General features: G+C 42.5%; 1 protein-coding gene and 1 long non-coding RNA gene across 17 annotated transcripts in view; one reads left to right on the forward strand and one right to left on the reverse strand.

Moving 5' to 3' along the window:
• Window positions 1-15,678, forward strand: part of AUTS2 (activator of transcription and developmental regulator AUTS2) — a 1,218,095-nt gene that overhangs the window by 638,473 nt on the left and 563,944 nt on the right. The window lies entirely within an intron of this gene.
• The window catches only part of LOC147345028 (uncharacterized), a 62,211-nt gene that overhangs the window by 5,452 nt on the left and 41,081 nt on the right, over window positions 1-15,678 (reverse strand). For both annotated transcript variants that reach the window (XR_015154493.1, XR_015154492.1), the window contains exon 1: window positions 1-15,678. This exon is cut by the window's right edge and continues 41,081 nt beyond it. This is a non-coding gene — a long non-coding RNA (uncharacterized LOC147345028).

Below are 15,678 nucleotides of genomic sequence, written 5' to 3' on the forward strand. Positions count from 1 at the left end.
CTTACTGCATGGAGCCCAGTGACTTGATTTCTTGTTCCAACTGTCAAGTGCTGTAGAGCAGCGGGGCCTCTTTTGGGAACTTTAAAGGGCAGATGCTCAGGACAAGTGGTCCCTGGTCCTGCTGCTAAGGCCTGACTTGAGAATCCCGCAGCCGGGGTAGGCTGGCCACAAGCAGCAAGGCTCCTTGACTGGCCCAGTGAAATCTGTTACCAAGTCCGTGCTCTTAACTGCTCACTGCACAACAGGCCAATAAATCCAGAGAAGAGTGTTGAAGGAAGGAATAACTACTTTATTTGGGAAAACTAGCAAACCAAGAAAACGGTGGAAGGCCTCCCAGCTCACCCAAGAACTATCTTGCCTGAGTTACAATTCAGGCTGCTTTTATACTAAAAGGGGAGGGAGAAAAGTCAAGCGCTTCCTGGTTCCCATCAACCTCCAGAGGGGGTTTGTTAATTTCTTCCTCCCTGCTGACATTCACAGGTGGGCCTGGTCAGGATGTTTCCTGTGAGCTAAACAAAGGTATCTTAGCTTAATGCTCATTACCTGGAAGGCAGGGTTCCCAGAGATGGGCCATTGTATATAATTTACCGGCAACATCCCTTTAGTGATTAACTTGTAATAGGACTACAAAAGGTTCTCTCCTGTTACACTTTCATTCTATGTAATAGTTTCTGAGATTCATCCTTGTTTTTAGGTGTAGCAGGGATTTGTTATTTTTTAATTGCCATGTAGTATTTTATTTATATGTGTCACACTTTTCTTATTGGTGGACCCTTTGGGTTATTTCTATGGGCTTCTCTGGTGCCTCAGATGGTAAAGAATCTGCCTGCAATGCAGGAGACCCAGGTTTGATCCCTGGGTCAGGAAGATCCCCTGGAGAAGAAAATAGCTACCCACTCCAGTATTCTTGCCGGGAAAATCCCATGGACAGAGGAGCCTGGTGGGCTATATAGTCCATAGGGTCACAAAAAGTTGGACACGACTAAGCAAATAACACTTTGGGTTATTTCCAGTGTGGAGTTATTATTAATAAAGCTGCAAAGAGTATTCTTCTATATGCGTTTTTATGAACATGGATGTGTATAATTTTAATATGGCCAAGTAACGTAATGAATATGTAATTTGGGCTCTTGCCTGTTTTTCTTTTTCAAAAGTTATCATTATATTCAGTGTTTTTTTCTTGTTTCTGTCATTGTCATCACAGGTATCACTAATATTTGTATAACATTTTAGGTGGATGTACATTAAACTTATTTGCATTTCTTTTATCAAAGGCCTATATTTAATAATTAATAATGACAACACAAGTGGCAGTTGGTGCTCATTAATATTCATTTGCAAATTAAAAAAAAATTCTAGTTCTGAGTTTTCTTTAAAGTATTTAACTAGGTCAAGGTTAAAAAGAATTTGTTACTTTTTATGCTCCTTTACATGTTCCATAACATTATCAGTAGTGTTTATTTTTTTCATACACAAAAGCAGGAATTAGTGGTCTCTATAAAATATCTATATTTTTTACATATTGTGTACTGGGTTAGAAAAAAATTTATTCTTAGAGATGACGGAGGCCCTGTGACCTTCTACATTGAACGTAAAGAATTGGACCTTTTTTTATAAGACTCTTTGGTGTTACTGCTTTTCTACCTCTTTGCTATGTTCCCTCCCATGTCTGCAAGAATATATGCATGTATATTTGTACAAGTACACACCACAGTCTCTGTGTCCTGGGCTTGCTTGGAAATGTTTTTGCCTGAGGAAATGAGTATTACGGTTGTGAGGTATAGGAATTGTGGGCTTTTATCTTGATGGTGGTTTTTCTTCTCGAAAGCGGTTGAAACTGGGATGGGTAACATGAGCTGTGAAGGACAGAAGGAGAAGAGGAGGGGAAAACAGTTGCTTAATGGACCTTGCATAATTGTGACTATGACTCCAGCTCTGCTGAGTTTAAAGAGGGAATTGCAGGCAGATAAATTTTTCAAGTTTGACTTAGTCCCTTGGCTTTTATGTGATGTATATTTTTTCATCAACAGCAGTGTTCTTTTCATCTCTGCTTTCACAGTCAAACGAAGGTCTAATTTTTGGTGGACTTCCCTTTCTGTCCTTTTTGATGTTGAAACAGTTCCTTCGGGGCCCTAATCAAGTTTTAGACTTCGGAGAGAAGACCACAAGGGTCACCATGGCTGATTTTCCCTTTGAGGCCCAGGACAGGGACTTCATATGCAGCAGGCTTGAGCTAACAAATCAGGCATGAAAATGAGTGCCTTATAGCCCCATATTCGGAGAAGGCAATGGCAACCCAGTATTAGCTATACTATAGGGCTTCCCCAGTGGCTCAGTGGTAAAGAATCTCAAGATCCCCTGGAGGACGAAATGGCAACCTGCTCCAGTATTCTTGCTGGGAAAAAAACCCTTGGACAGAGGAGCCTGGCGGGCTGCAGCGCAACACAGCTGAGCACACTCAGAAGCACAAGCTTTACTACCGGGGGACATTTGTTTAGCATCTACTGCTTATTATCTGATAGAATGGGACCGTGGTTCAAACTTATTCAAAAGTTTGATCACAAGCAGAGTAGGCAACAGTTGTGATTTTGTAGTATTCACAGAAAAAGATAAACTCTAGTTCATGGTTTGTAATCACCACAGCTGAATTCCATCATGTGATGCCATGGTTTTTGTTAGAAATTCTAGCCGGACATTTAAGTCACATTTGTGGACCAGAATCCATGGACATGTGTGTTTTCAGTATGTTGTGCTTTCCTGACATTTTAGTTGTTATCATAGTGCCAGTCAGTCAGTTCAGTCGCTCAGTCGTGTCCGACTCTTTGCGACCCCATGAATCACAGCACACCCGGCCTCCCTGTCCATCACCAACTCCCGGAGTTCACTCAAACTCACGTCCATCGAGTCAGTGATGCCATCCAGCCATCTCATCCTCTGTCCTCCCCTTCTCCTCCTGCCCCCAATCCCTCCCAGCATCAGAGTCTTTTCCAATGAGTCAACTCTTCGCATGAGGTGGCCAAAGTACTGGAGTTTCAGCTTTAGCATCATTCCTTCAGTATATATTAATAGATAGCATGTTAATTTTATATTATGTATTATTTTATTTGGATCTCACAATGTATACTAGATGGGTAGAGCACATGTCAAAACTTTTAAGCTTTGGGGATTATTCCTTTTTCTAGGATTGGTATTTCTTTTTTTTTTTTTTTGGTATTTCTTGAATATTGTTAACCTTTCCATTTACGTCCCTATGATATCTTTCTCGTTTCTTTTGTCTCAGTGTTTTCTTCTTTCCTATAAGATCTCTGATCTATCCTTCACACTCTTTCACTCCTCTACCTAATAATTATGATAATAATAATCTTATATGACATTATTATTCCTGGAAACATTCAATGCTTGCTTACATGTATACCAGGTATTGTGCCAGTTGCTTTTTTTTATGTATTTTCTTCATTTGCTGTTCTTAACAGTCCTGTGGTATTTTGTTTACATTTTACAGATGACGAAACAGCCTGTATCTTGCTCTCTTTCACTCTCCAAGCATAAAGTCAGCCCTCTCTTTAGATATAACCTTGTGCCCTCGCTCAGCAACTCAGACTCAGTATACCTGTGACTGATTCATGTTGATGTATGGCAAAAACCATCACAGTATTGTAAAGTAATTACCTTTCAATTAAAATAAATAAAATTTGAAAAAGAATTACATTTATTAGTTGGATCTTGTGAAGGTTGGTCCTTTGAACGTTGTTTTGTTAAAGGTCTTAAACATGAGCCTCCTTCTTATAAATCTTGTGGTGCTTGTATTAATTGTTTGTGAGAAACAAGGGACAGAGATTGTGAATCTCCTCACTGCCCCTCACCAGGGGACCTCACATCCTCAGAGTGATGGGCAGATTCCGATGAACCCGGAGTGGGAAAGTGGAAGTGCGGTTTTCCGCCCTTGTGCTTGTAGAAAATATTCACGTTAAAGAATCATTTCCTAACATTACTGAGTAAATGGCTTTCCTCAAAACCCACTGATTATGAAGGTTTATTGTGCCACTAATTTGGGGCAGAAAAGCCTGTGTGTTGAGAGAGCATGTTGACATACACAGCTGGTCGAAGCTTATGAAATTCACATCATTGTGTCGTATGCAGGAGCGGCTCACAGGGTGTGTCATTATCAACTTCTCTGTGCTACCTTTTATTGTTACCTAAAACTAAAAAGCCTCTTGATGAAAGTGAAAGAGGAGAGTGAAAAAGTTGGCTTAAAGCTGAACATTGAGAAAACGAAGATCATGGCATCCGGTCCCATCACTTCATGGGAAATAGATGGGGAAACAGTGGAAACAGTGTCAGACTTTATTTTGGGGGGGCTCCAAAATCACTGCAGATTGTGATTGCAGCCATGAAATTAAAAGACGCTTACTCCTTGGAAGAAAAGTTATCACCAACCTAGATAGCATATTCAAAAGCAGAGACATTACTTTGCCAGCAAAGGTCCGTCTAGTCAAGGCTGTGGTTTTTCCAGTGGTAATGTATGGATGTGAGAGTTGGACTGTGAAGAAGGCTGAGCACCAAAGAATTGATGCTTTTGAACTGTGGTGTTGGAGAAGAATCTTGAGAGTCCCTTGGACTGCAAGGAGATCCAACCAGTCCATTCTAAAGGAGATCAGTCCTGGGTGTTCATTGGAAGGACTGATGCTAAAGCTGAAACTCCAGTACTTTGGCCACCTCATGAGAAGAGTTGACTCATTAGAAAAGACTCCAATGCTGGGAGGGATTGGGGGCAGGAGGAGAAGGGGACGACAGGATGAGATGGCTGGATGGCATCACCGACTCGATGGACATGAGTTTGAGTGAACTCCAGGAGTTGGTGATGGACAGGGAGGCCTGGTGTGCTGCAATTCATGGGGTCGCAAAGTCGGACACAACTGAGCAACAGAATTGAACTGAACTGAAAACTAAAATACATGCTATTGTCTGTAGTTTAGATGGGTGCACTGCCTCTCCTAGATGTGGAAGCAGAACACCTTCCAACCTCTGTGTTTCTGTCACCTGGCAGGGTAACTGACATATGGCAGGATACAGTACCTGTTGGTTGAATGGATGCGTAGCAGATGTTCAGCCTGCTTTCCACCACACAGCACATACTCGATTCACATTGTGTTCACCAGTCTAGGGGCAGCTGCCTGTCTGCCTCAACTCTTCATTCTTAGGAGCTGGATTGGAAACAGGTAGCTGAGCACATTGGTTCTTTTTTTTAAAAAACAAAAATTATTTAAAGATTTTTTTTTAATTAAAAAAATTTTTTTTTGGCTGACATAGGTCTTTGTTACTGCACATGGGCTTTTCTCTATCTGGGGGAGTGGGAGCTACTCTCAAAATGTGGGGCATGGGCTTATCGTTGTGGTGGCTTCTCTTGTTGCAGATCACGGGCTCAGTAGTTGTGGCACATGGGCTGAGTTAACCCTGAAGCATGTGGAATCTTCCCAGACCAGGGATCAAACCTGTGTTGCCTGCATTGGCAGGCAGATTTCCCACCACTGGACCACCATGGAATTTCCCACATTGGTTCTTTAGTGACTGGAGATGCTGAGAGTAAATTACAGACATTTTTGGTCGTTTTAACAGAACTTAATGGGAATGCTATCACAATAGTGATCTTCCCTGAGTGAGAACAAGCCAGAGGTAAGGAGGGAGGGTGACTGAGCTGACATGGGTGCTAGAAAGAAAACATCTGGGGTCTGGGAAGCAAGTGACAGAAAAGAACATGAACTAAGGTCCAGAATCAAGGGAAAGAAATAAAAACGAACAGAAAAACTGCACATGTAATGACCACGAAAAAAGGAATGGAATGGATTAGTAATTAAATTACTAATTATTTTTGATATATGTGACTGCAGCCATGAAATTAAAAGACGCTTATTCCTTGGAAGGAAAGTTATGACCAACCTAGATAGCATATTCAAAAGCAGAGACATTACTTTGCCAACAAAGATCCGTCTAGTCAAGGCTATGGTTTTTCCTGTGGTCATGTATGGATGTGAGAGTTGGACAGAGAGTTGGACAGTTCACAGAAGAAGGCTGAGCGCCGAAGAATTGATGCTTTTAAACTGTGGTGTTGGAGAAGACTCTGAGAGTTCCTTGGACTGCAAGGAGATCCAACCAGTGCATTCTGAAGGAGATCAGCCCTGGGATTTCTTTGGAAGGAATGATGCTAAAGCTGGAACTCCAGTACTTTGGCCACCTCATGTGAAGAGTTGACTCATTGGAAAAGACTCTGATGCTGGGGGGGATTGGGGGCAGGAGGAGAAGGGGACGACAGGATGAGATGGCTGGGTGGCATCATTGACTTGATGGACGTGAGTCTGAGTGAACTCTGGGAGTTTGTGATAGACGGGGAGGCCTGGCGTGCTGTGATTCATGGGGTCGCAAAGAGTCGGACATGACTGAGCGACTGAACTGAACTGAAAATTATCTTTGATATATGTTGTGTTTTTTAATCCACGGCTTTCCTGATAGCTCAGTTGGTAAAGAATCTGCCTGCAATGCAGGAGACCTTGGTTCGTTTCCTGGGTCGGGAAGGGATAGGCTACCCACTCCGGTATTCTTGGGCTTCCCTTGTGGCTCAGCTGGTAAAGAATCCACCTGCAATGTGGAAGAGCTGGGTTTGGTCCCTGGGTTGAGAAGATCCCCTGGAGAAGGGAATGACTACCCACTCCAGTATTCTGGCCTGGAGAATACTATACAGTCCACGGGGTCACAAAGAGTCAGATACGACCAAGTGACTTTCACTTTCCCTTTTTAATCCAGGTGATAGAGGAAAGAGATCTCCAATTTTTTTTGGACCTGCTTAGGGGTTTCCATTACCTTTCATATTTTTTTAAGGAATTTCCCTGAGTTTTCTTCCATGGTTTCTCTTTCATCATCACAGCATCATTTGTTCATTCTTTGTCTTTCTCTTCAAGGGGTTGGCAGAGCTCACCAGCTCTTGTTTATCTGTTTCTTGTATTGGACTATTTGGTAAGCTTTCATCTGAAAAACAGTTTCACAGGTGAAAATTTGAAAAACACTAGTGTAACAGAAAGAGTTCTTGGTAGAACTTGTCTATGGCGGGATGACAGCTGTGAGGTTTTTCCTTCATCTTTGAGGCCTTTTATTTTTCCCATTGGTAAATTGAAGATACTGAAGTATGTAATTTCCAAGAATCCTTCCTGCTATCACATTTTGCTTTATTTTATTTTTAAAAAATTTTTTGACTTCTGGCTTTCACAGTGATTTGTTCTTGATTGCATATAGCCTCCTATTCTATCCTCAATGTTTCCAATTCTTTTTTTTTAACAATTTTTTTTATTAATTTAAATTTTTGACTACATCCTGCAGCATGTAGGATCTTAGTTCTCTGACCAGAGATTGAACCTGTGTCCCCTGCATTGGAAGGCAGAGTCTTAACCACTGGACTGTCAGGGAAGTCTCTCAAATTGTATTTTAAATAATGGATTATCTATAAGAAGAACAGAAAAGGGAGAAGTAGATGATTCTGTTTTGCTCCCTGTTTTGGGTATTCTGTGTTCTTTATCTTTTTAAATTTTCCTAACTTCTTAGATAGGGAAACTGGTGCTCAGAGAGCTTATTCCTTCCCTGAGATAACAGAGCAACTAGTGTTTGTGCTCCTTCCATCTTAACCATGATATTTCCCAGGAGACCAAGCCAGAATACAGTAAAGAAAACAAAAATATAAAATGGAAAAATATGAGAACCAGATGGCTAATACATCATGGAGGCTTCGACCCAGATGTCATTTCTTCGAAGGGGTTCTCTCTGACTACCCTTTGAAAAACCGTACCCTCCATAATTAATTATTCTCTGTTCTCTGAAACTTGCTCTGTTTTTTTTCATACAACTTACCACTCTTTGACATTACATTTTATTTTTTTTGCCAGGAACCCAGACCAGAATGTCAGATCCATGGAAGCAATGTCTGGACCGTATACACTGCTTTATCCCTAGTGTTGAGAGTAGTGTGTAGTACAGAGTTATGCTCAATAAACAACTGTTGAATGAATGAACATAGATGGTTATTAAAATTCCCAGAAGATTTTAAAAGATGAATGTATTAACCAGAAACTCAATTTATATTTTGCAGTTTTCCTTTCGGTGCTCAAAAATACATCACCATTTGTTCACATCTCGTATGAGACTCTATCGTATTTGTCATTGTTACAGCAAAGCAGGGGCTTCCCTGATAGCTCAGTTGGTAAAGAATCTGCCTGCAATGCAGGAGACCCCGGTTTGATTCCTGGGTCGGGAAGATCCGCTGGAGAAGGGATAAGCTACCCACTCAGTATTCTTGGGCTTCCCTTGTAGCTCAGCTGGTAAAGAATCCGCCCACAATGCAGGAGACCTGGGTTCGATCCCTGGGTTGGGGAGATCTGGCTACCCACTCCAGTATTCTGGCCTGGAGAATTCCACGGATTTGTATAGTCTATGGGGTCACAAAAAGTTGGACACAACTGAGCGACTTTCATTTCACTTCACTTCATAGCAAAGCAGCTTGTGCAGTTTCACTGGTGAACGTATATGGCCTACTTTCCCTTGTGGAGGTGGAGTGAGTGAGCATTTTGTTTGGAACTGAAAAGCAGTTTTCAACTTTTCAGGAAGTTAGGTCAATACTCTCTTCCCACTAACATATTCTCATTAATGCTTTTTCTTCCTGTCTTGTCTTTCTCGTTGATGCTTATGATCCTGATCTGTGTACCTGTTACAGTTTTACGAGCTAAAGCGGAAATGAATCTCAGACTACTTCTTTCAGAGTAGAACTGTTTCCTCTACTTCAGCAAGTATATTTTGTCTCCTCAGTGAAAATTGCTTTTCTCTCCTCCCACTTTCAGCTTCTGTTTGGTTTTACATATATAAACAAGTTTTTGCAAGATTTGGGGGCTCACCTAAGGTATAATAATGTACTTTGTAATGCATTCACTGGCAGTAATTGCACTTACTCCACTGAAATTTCCTTTGTCCAGTTGCACAATGTGTCTTTGCACTCCATGTTATTCTACATTGGCAGAGAGCATTATGGGCAGCTCTGCATGCAGACCCGTCACCCAAACATGCATATGTGGAAAAGAGGGCCAACGGAACAGTGATTTTTTTACCTCGTGTTCTCTGCTGCTGTTTAGTTCTGAGTCACATCATATACTTCCTTCATAAAGTGAGCTTAGCACAGTTATTTTTAATTCCTGTTGTAGACTTTCAGAGAGCTCAGTTGGCCCCACCTATTTGCCATTTAGGTGAAGAGACTGAGACCCAGGGTGTGGCCTTGCTATAGGCTGCTGGCCTCCTTAGACAGGGAATATCTTGTTCACTGGTGTCCTCTATGTCTAATATAGTGTCTGCACATAATAGATGTTCAATAAAAATCTGCTTTTTTTTTTTCCCCCAAGGTCACAAAACTAATGACTGCTGAGTTACACTTGAACCTGTGTTGTCTGGTTATGTGTTCATTGTCACTGCCACAATTGTCTCATTGTAGTTTAAATTAGGGAGTCAGCTTCCAGTCTTTTAAAACACAATTACCTTTCACTTCATCTCCGGTAAACAAACAGCAGCTGTCCCTCATTGGCAGAGCTGCAGTCCCAGCACTGAGCAGTCCTAGAAACTGACACTGTTAACCGCTCCGCTCAAAGGAGGACTCTTCTGCTCACATGATATCCTGGCTGTGTGTCCAAAGTGTAATATTTAATTGCATTTTCTTAATCTTTACCACTGTATTGCTAAGCTTTCTAATACCTTCAAAATACCAAATCTCAGGCTTATCCTAATTAAAGAATCTCAATTTAATCCATATTGCATGACAATTCAATTTGTTGATTGCTTTTTCTCCCCCTCTTTGTGAAATTCCCGTCAAATGTATTAATTCAACATGATGAATCCTGTATTCAACCCACTGGAGTGAATAATTAAAATTAGCTGATAAAACTTTCAGCAGAATTACTTTGTGAAATTGCTGAACAGATGTGTCATTTTAATGAAAATCCACAGACAAGCTCCTTCTCCCCCTCGGCAGGATAAAAATATTATCCCCTCGGCACATACTTAATTTGGTGGTAAATACACTCGGAGCGATTGCTGGAAGGGAAGAAAAAGCAACTTGTCACACTTAGTAACTTGATTTTTCCCCAGCATGCAGTAACAGCTATCTACAGTAATTCATAGTGCTCTATTGTTGCTGCAAGTCCCAAAGAGAACTTATTAAAATGCAATAATCTCCTATTTAAACAGAAACAATAACCATTAAATTTCCTGTGGATCCAAAATTGAGCACAAGCCCCATCTGGTAAGAGTGATTAGAGGCCTGATGAGGGAATTTAATTTGCAACATTCAAAGACTAAATCTGAGCAGATCTTGTCACCTGGGACTCGAGTGCTGCTTGCTGTCTTCTTGAAAATCTCGACCTAAACCGAAAATGGAATGTGGGAGTGAAAATGTTACCCAGGGGCCACCCCCGACAGGGCTGTTTCATTAGATGTCTCCAGCAGGCCCAGTGAGCAGAGAGGAATTCAGTGCTGTCCACCCTGGCAAGGCCTCTAGGAAGGGCTGACACTGATGCTGCCATTTTGTGGGGCACAAGGTACTTCCTTAATGGATCACCCCCTTGGACTGCCCGCCCCTCCTATTTCCCTTCCTCTCTGAGCCTATCAGGGTTCCCTGTGGCTCAGTGATAAAAAAAAAAAAATCCACCTACCAATGCAGGAGGTGCAGGTTCAATCCCTGGATCGGAAAGATCCCCTGGATCGAGAAGATTCCGTGAAGAAGGAAGTGGCAACCCACTCCAGTGTCTTGCTTGGAAAGTCTCATGGTCAGAGGAGCCTGGCGGGCTATATTCCATGGGGTCACAAAAGAGTGGGACACTACTTAGCGACTCAGCAAAAACTGAGCCTCTCAAGTTCTCTGCTAACTTAAGGTGATCTCACCAGCCTCTCTTTTCCATCCAGAGAGCCAGGATTTTTTTCCAGTCCACTTTTAGCTGCTCAGAATCTGTTACACATTACGTTTTCTGTCTTCTCCTTGTTTTTGGTTTGTTGATTGGTTGGTTTTGTGTTTAACTATCAGAAGGCTAAGATCCCTGCATGTCCCTAGTAAACACAAATTGTCATCTTATTCCTCTTCCCAGGCCTTATAGTCCTTCTTCCTTAGACCATTTTCTAAGCTGCAGTCATCATCAGAGAAAAATGAATTTCTGGCTCTGTGTGTGCTCCTGCAGACACACACACACACACACACACACACACACGGCACATATGAACATGTGGTTATAGGCCTGACCAGGCAGTCACATGCCACAGCTGTCAATTTAGTAATTAGTAAAACCCCTAACTAAGTGTTTGCTTTCATGAGTAGAGCTCTCGTTGGCAGACGTAATTTGGCAGGAAAAAGGCAGTTACTCATATAGATGGAGATTCCCCATGTTTCTTTGTCCAGATACTATTTGGTGACCTTTATCTGAATTTCCAGAATCTCCTTCCTCACCTCCCTTCAGTTTTCCACAAGCATTCAACCTCTCTCCATCTCCAGCGCCTTCTCCAGCTTCGATGCCTGGGCAGGTGAACTAATCTACCTGGGCTCCCTGCTGCTGCTGCTGCTAAGTCACTTCAGTCGTGTCCAACTCTGTGCGACCCCATGGATGGCAGCCCACCAGGCTCCCCCATCCCTGGGATTTTCCAGGCAAGAACACTGAGTGGGTTGCCATTTCCTTCTCCAATGCATGAAAGTGAAAAGTGAAAGTGAAGTCCCTCAGTCTTGTCCGACCCTCAGTGATCCCATGGACTGCAGCCTACCAGGCTCCTCCGTCCATGGGATTTTCCAGGCAAGAGTACTGGAGTGGGATGCCATTGCCTTCTCCGCCTGGGCTCCGTAACTCCTCTCTTTACCAGGCCCAAGTATCTACTGTGGGCTTCCCTGGTGGCTCAGTGGTAAAGAATCTGCCTGCAGTGTAGGAGACCTGGGTTTGATCCCTGGGTCAGGAAGATCCCCTGGAGAAGGGAATGGCTACCCCACTCCAGTGTTCTTGCTTAGAGAATTCCATGAACTGAGGAGCCTAGTGGGCTACAGTCCATGGGGTCGCAAAGAGTCAGACACAACTAAAGTGACTAACACATACACACAGTACCTATTCTAGTTCTTAGTTTGTCTTTGAAGAAGATGATTTTTCAGTTATCTTCAATAGTTTGGAAAATTAAGAGGAATAATTTTTGTAAAACTTCCATCTCTTTCTCCTTCCCTGTGTACAGAGTTTATGTAGAACCAACCCCATTATCTAAGTTTTGGAAATGGATGGAAAGAGTTGTTCCATGAACCATACTCCTCTGGGATTCTGGGAAAAAAATTGTGTTTACTGAGGACCTACTGTCTGTAATGCAGTGTACCCAAGAATGGAGGAAATACTGAACCCTGCCCCTGCTGTCTACGTACATTTAGTTATGAAAGTAGAGCATAAACAAATAATGTTAAGTGGTACCATGGAGTAAGTAGGGGCTTTCCAGGTGGCTCAGTGGTAAAGAATCCGCCTGCCAATGCAGGAGATGCAGGTTCGATCCCTGCGTTTGGAAGGCCCCCTGGAGAAGGAAATGGCAACCCACTCCAGTTTTCTTGCCTGAGAAATCCCATGGACAGTGGAGTCTAGCAGGCTACAGTCCTTGGGGTCACAAAGAATTGGACATGACTTAGTGACTAAAGAATGGCATGGGGTAAATAGTGGTGAGAAAGGGATTATGGGGCTGGATGGGATTAACGAGTCACTGAATAGTATAGTCAGAGCCATGAATGCAGAATAAGAGATGACACAGGACTGGTATAGTCCATAGAGGCTGAATGAGCTGTCTGGAGTGACTCTGCTCTTCCTAACAGCCAGAATTTCGTGACTGCAGTAGCCTAGGAGTACAGGTGCTCATCCAGAGAAAGAGATTTAAGACAACACAGCTGAGTTCACTAGAGTGGATCTTCTGGAGCCGACTATAGATGCAACCTGGTAAACTAGTAACATTGACTTTGATGTCAGACACGTTTGGTTGTGATTATTCCCTGAACCACCCTTTAACTCTTGGGGAAAGTTTCTTAACTCTTCAAGTCCTAGTTTTCCATGATTATAATAAAATAATAGTGTTTAATAATACTTGTGTCCCGTGGTTTTCATGAGACTGCTGTAACGTGCCTGGCATTTGGAAGGTGCTACATAAGTGACGGCAGTGCACATGTCATCTTGGGAGCAGAAGGAGTGAGCTGAGTGCAGAACAAGGCCCAGGGGCTCCCACTGTGCTCCCTCCCCCGCTCATCAAGTATCGCTTACATCATTTTAGAAACCGTCCTTATTGATGTTAGTCTCCGCCCTCTGTCTCCCCATCTCAAGCCCATGTTTAGTTCATCTGTTTAGGACTTACTTTCATTTTTGGTATTGAGCATACTACCCTCTGGTTTTATATAGCATGCACAACATGGTAACTTAATTTGAAAAAATAACTGTATGCAAAGAAAGCTCTGGAAAGACATCAAAACATTTACAGTGACTATTTTTAATTCATAGGATTATGAATGTTTAGTTTTCTTCTTCTTGCTTAAGCCTATGTAATGTTTATAAAAGCAAAAGTTTCAGTGAAATGGTTTCCTATTTGAATTATCTTTTCACTCAAGACTGTGAAATGAGAAGTCAGAGCTTATGCTTGAGAGAAAGAAGCTTGAGGACTTTGGGTGTCTGATTTGGGTTTTGAAGAGCAGTTAGGTGGTCTGAATCCAAGGTTAAGTCCTCTCTGTCTGGAAATATTTAACAGTGACCCCCCCAGCCCCATGGCATTGGATAATTTATAGTGTCAGTGGCCTTGTACACATAGGTTGCCTGCCTGGATAATTAGGGGAACGCTTCCCAGCCAGGTTTTTTGGCGTCCTCTAGATCCTGATTGGGCTTCCCAGGTGGCTCAGTGGTAAAGAACCCACCTGCCAATACAGGAGACGCAGGTTCTATCTCTGGGTCAGGAAGATCCCCTGGAGAAGGAAATGGGAAGCCACTCCAGAATTCTTGCCTGGGAAACCCCATAGACAGAGGAGCCTGGCAGTCTATATTCCATGGAGTCACAGAAAAGTCAGACATGACTTAGCAACTGAAGACGACAAAGCAACAGCAGTTCTTGATTACAACGCAGATTTATGGCCCTGAAATCTGAATGGAGACCTAGATTCCTCTGTCCTAGATGATGTCTTTATCAGCATCAGTCCCCTCTGATGCACATTTGCCCTTATCCATTTTGGTTTATATGTAAGATTCTAGACCACAGTCATAGAAAAACAGTGTATAATGGGGAAAAAATTGCACATATCATTTTGATTTTTAGGACATTCAGTGCTTTATCACTACATACTTATCTTTGTTTTAAAGCTAATTCTATACCCTCAGAAGTTTGATATAAAAGATCTCATTTTTTAGCCATACACTGTAGCTATATATAATTTTGCTGTAAATATATCCCCTAGATAAAAGTGCTTATTACTTTTTTTGAAGTTTTTTTTTTTAAAAAAAAAAAAACCTTTCTTTTGGTAAATAAAAGTCTTTTAGGCTTTGATGTAACTATTACACCCTTGGTTTGGGTTCTTTCTCCATTCCTTCATCCCAAACCCCTGTGGGACCCCTGTAAGAAAAATGGGAGGGGTTAGAAGCATGGATTCCTTAATAAGCCCCAAAGGTAATCAAAAGAAAGATATGCAATATGAACAAACTCACAAAATATTCTTGCGCTCCTTTGGGGAATACTTAATGCACATAAGGTCAGGCCTTTGTAATGTTAATTTCAGAATGATGGGGGGAAAAGCCATCATTTTAAAGACTAATGTTGCTGTCTCTGAAAAAAAGCTTTGAGTTACAGAGAGAGGCTGTTCTAACACACCTGGGTTAAAGTGGTACCCAGTGACCTCGAAATGGCAGGGCTGCAGGGAGGAGGAATGCTCCTTTCAGGATGCTTTCTGCATTCAGCTGAAGCTGCAGGAGCCCGAGTTATCCTATTCTCCTTTGGTCAGCACCTCTTGCTCAGTTCGGGTGCTGTACAGCCCTTACTCTAGACGTGTTGGTTTGGAGCCTCAGGGTAGCTCAGCAAGGACAGCGCCCTTCTTCTCTCCCGAGGCTGGCACTTAGGAGGGGAGTCGTGGCAGACACAGTGTAAGTGTAGGTGCTGCAGGTGTCTTTGGTTAAAGAGACCCGACACAGCCCCCACTGCCCCGATTTCCACCACAGATGGCGCCAGTGGTTCTCACCCACCCTGTAAACCTCCTCACTTCATAGACTAAGATTTTGCAGTTGGGAAGAGTGTGAAACTCGTACCCCATTCTTTCAGACAGGCTCCAAGGCAAGTAGTCATCCAGTCAGGACTAGAGCATTGCCAGGGTCTGCCAGTCTGTTGTCTTCGGAGGTCACCAATTCTGTCTTTGGTTCCGTCTCTCCTCTACTGCACTTCCATACCGACCTCCTTCTATCCGTACTTCCCCTTCTGTCTCATGTCTTTTCTGTTTGTCCCTCTTTTACTTTCTGGGGTTATAAAATCAGGCAACATTTTCACATTAAAGAAAATTAAATATGGATGCCCTTTGGAAGTGCCTGACATACCAGTATTCCCTCATGTAATACCTTTCTTCATTCCTTCCTTCTACTTTAT

This window comes from Bos grunniens, chromosome 25 (genome assembly GCF_055505025.1).
Source record: "Bos grunniens cultivar Pamir isolate PY7600 chromosome 25, Bosgru_T2T1.0, whole genome shotgun sequence".
In the NCBI taxonomy this organism is placed as follows: Eukaryota; Metazoa; Chordata; class Mammalia; order Artiodactyla; family Bovidae; genus Bos; species Bos grunniens.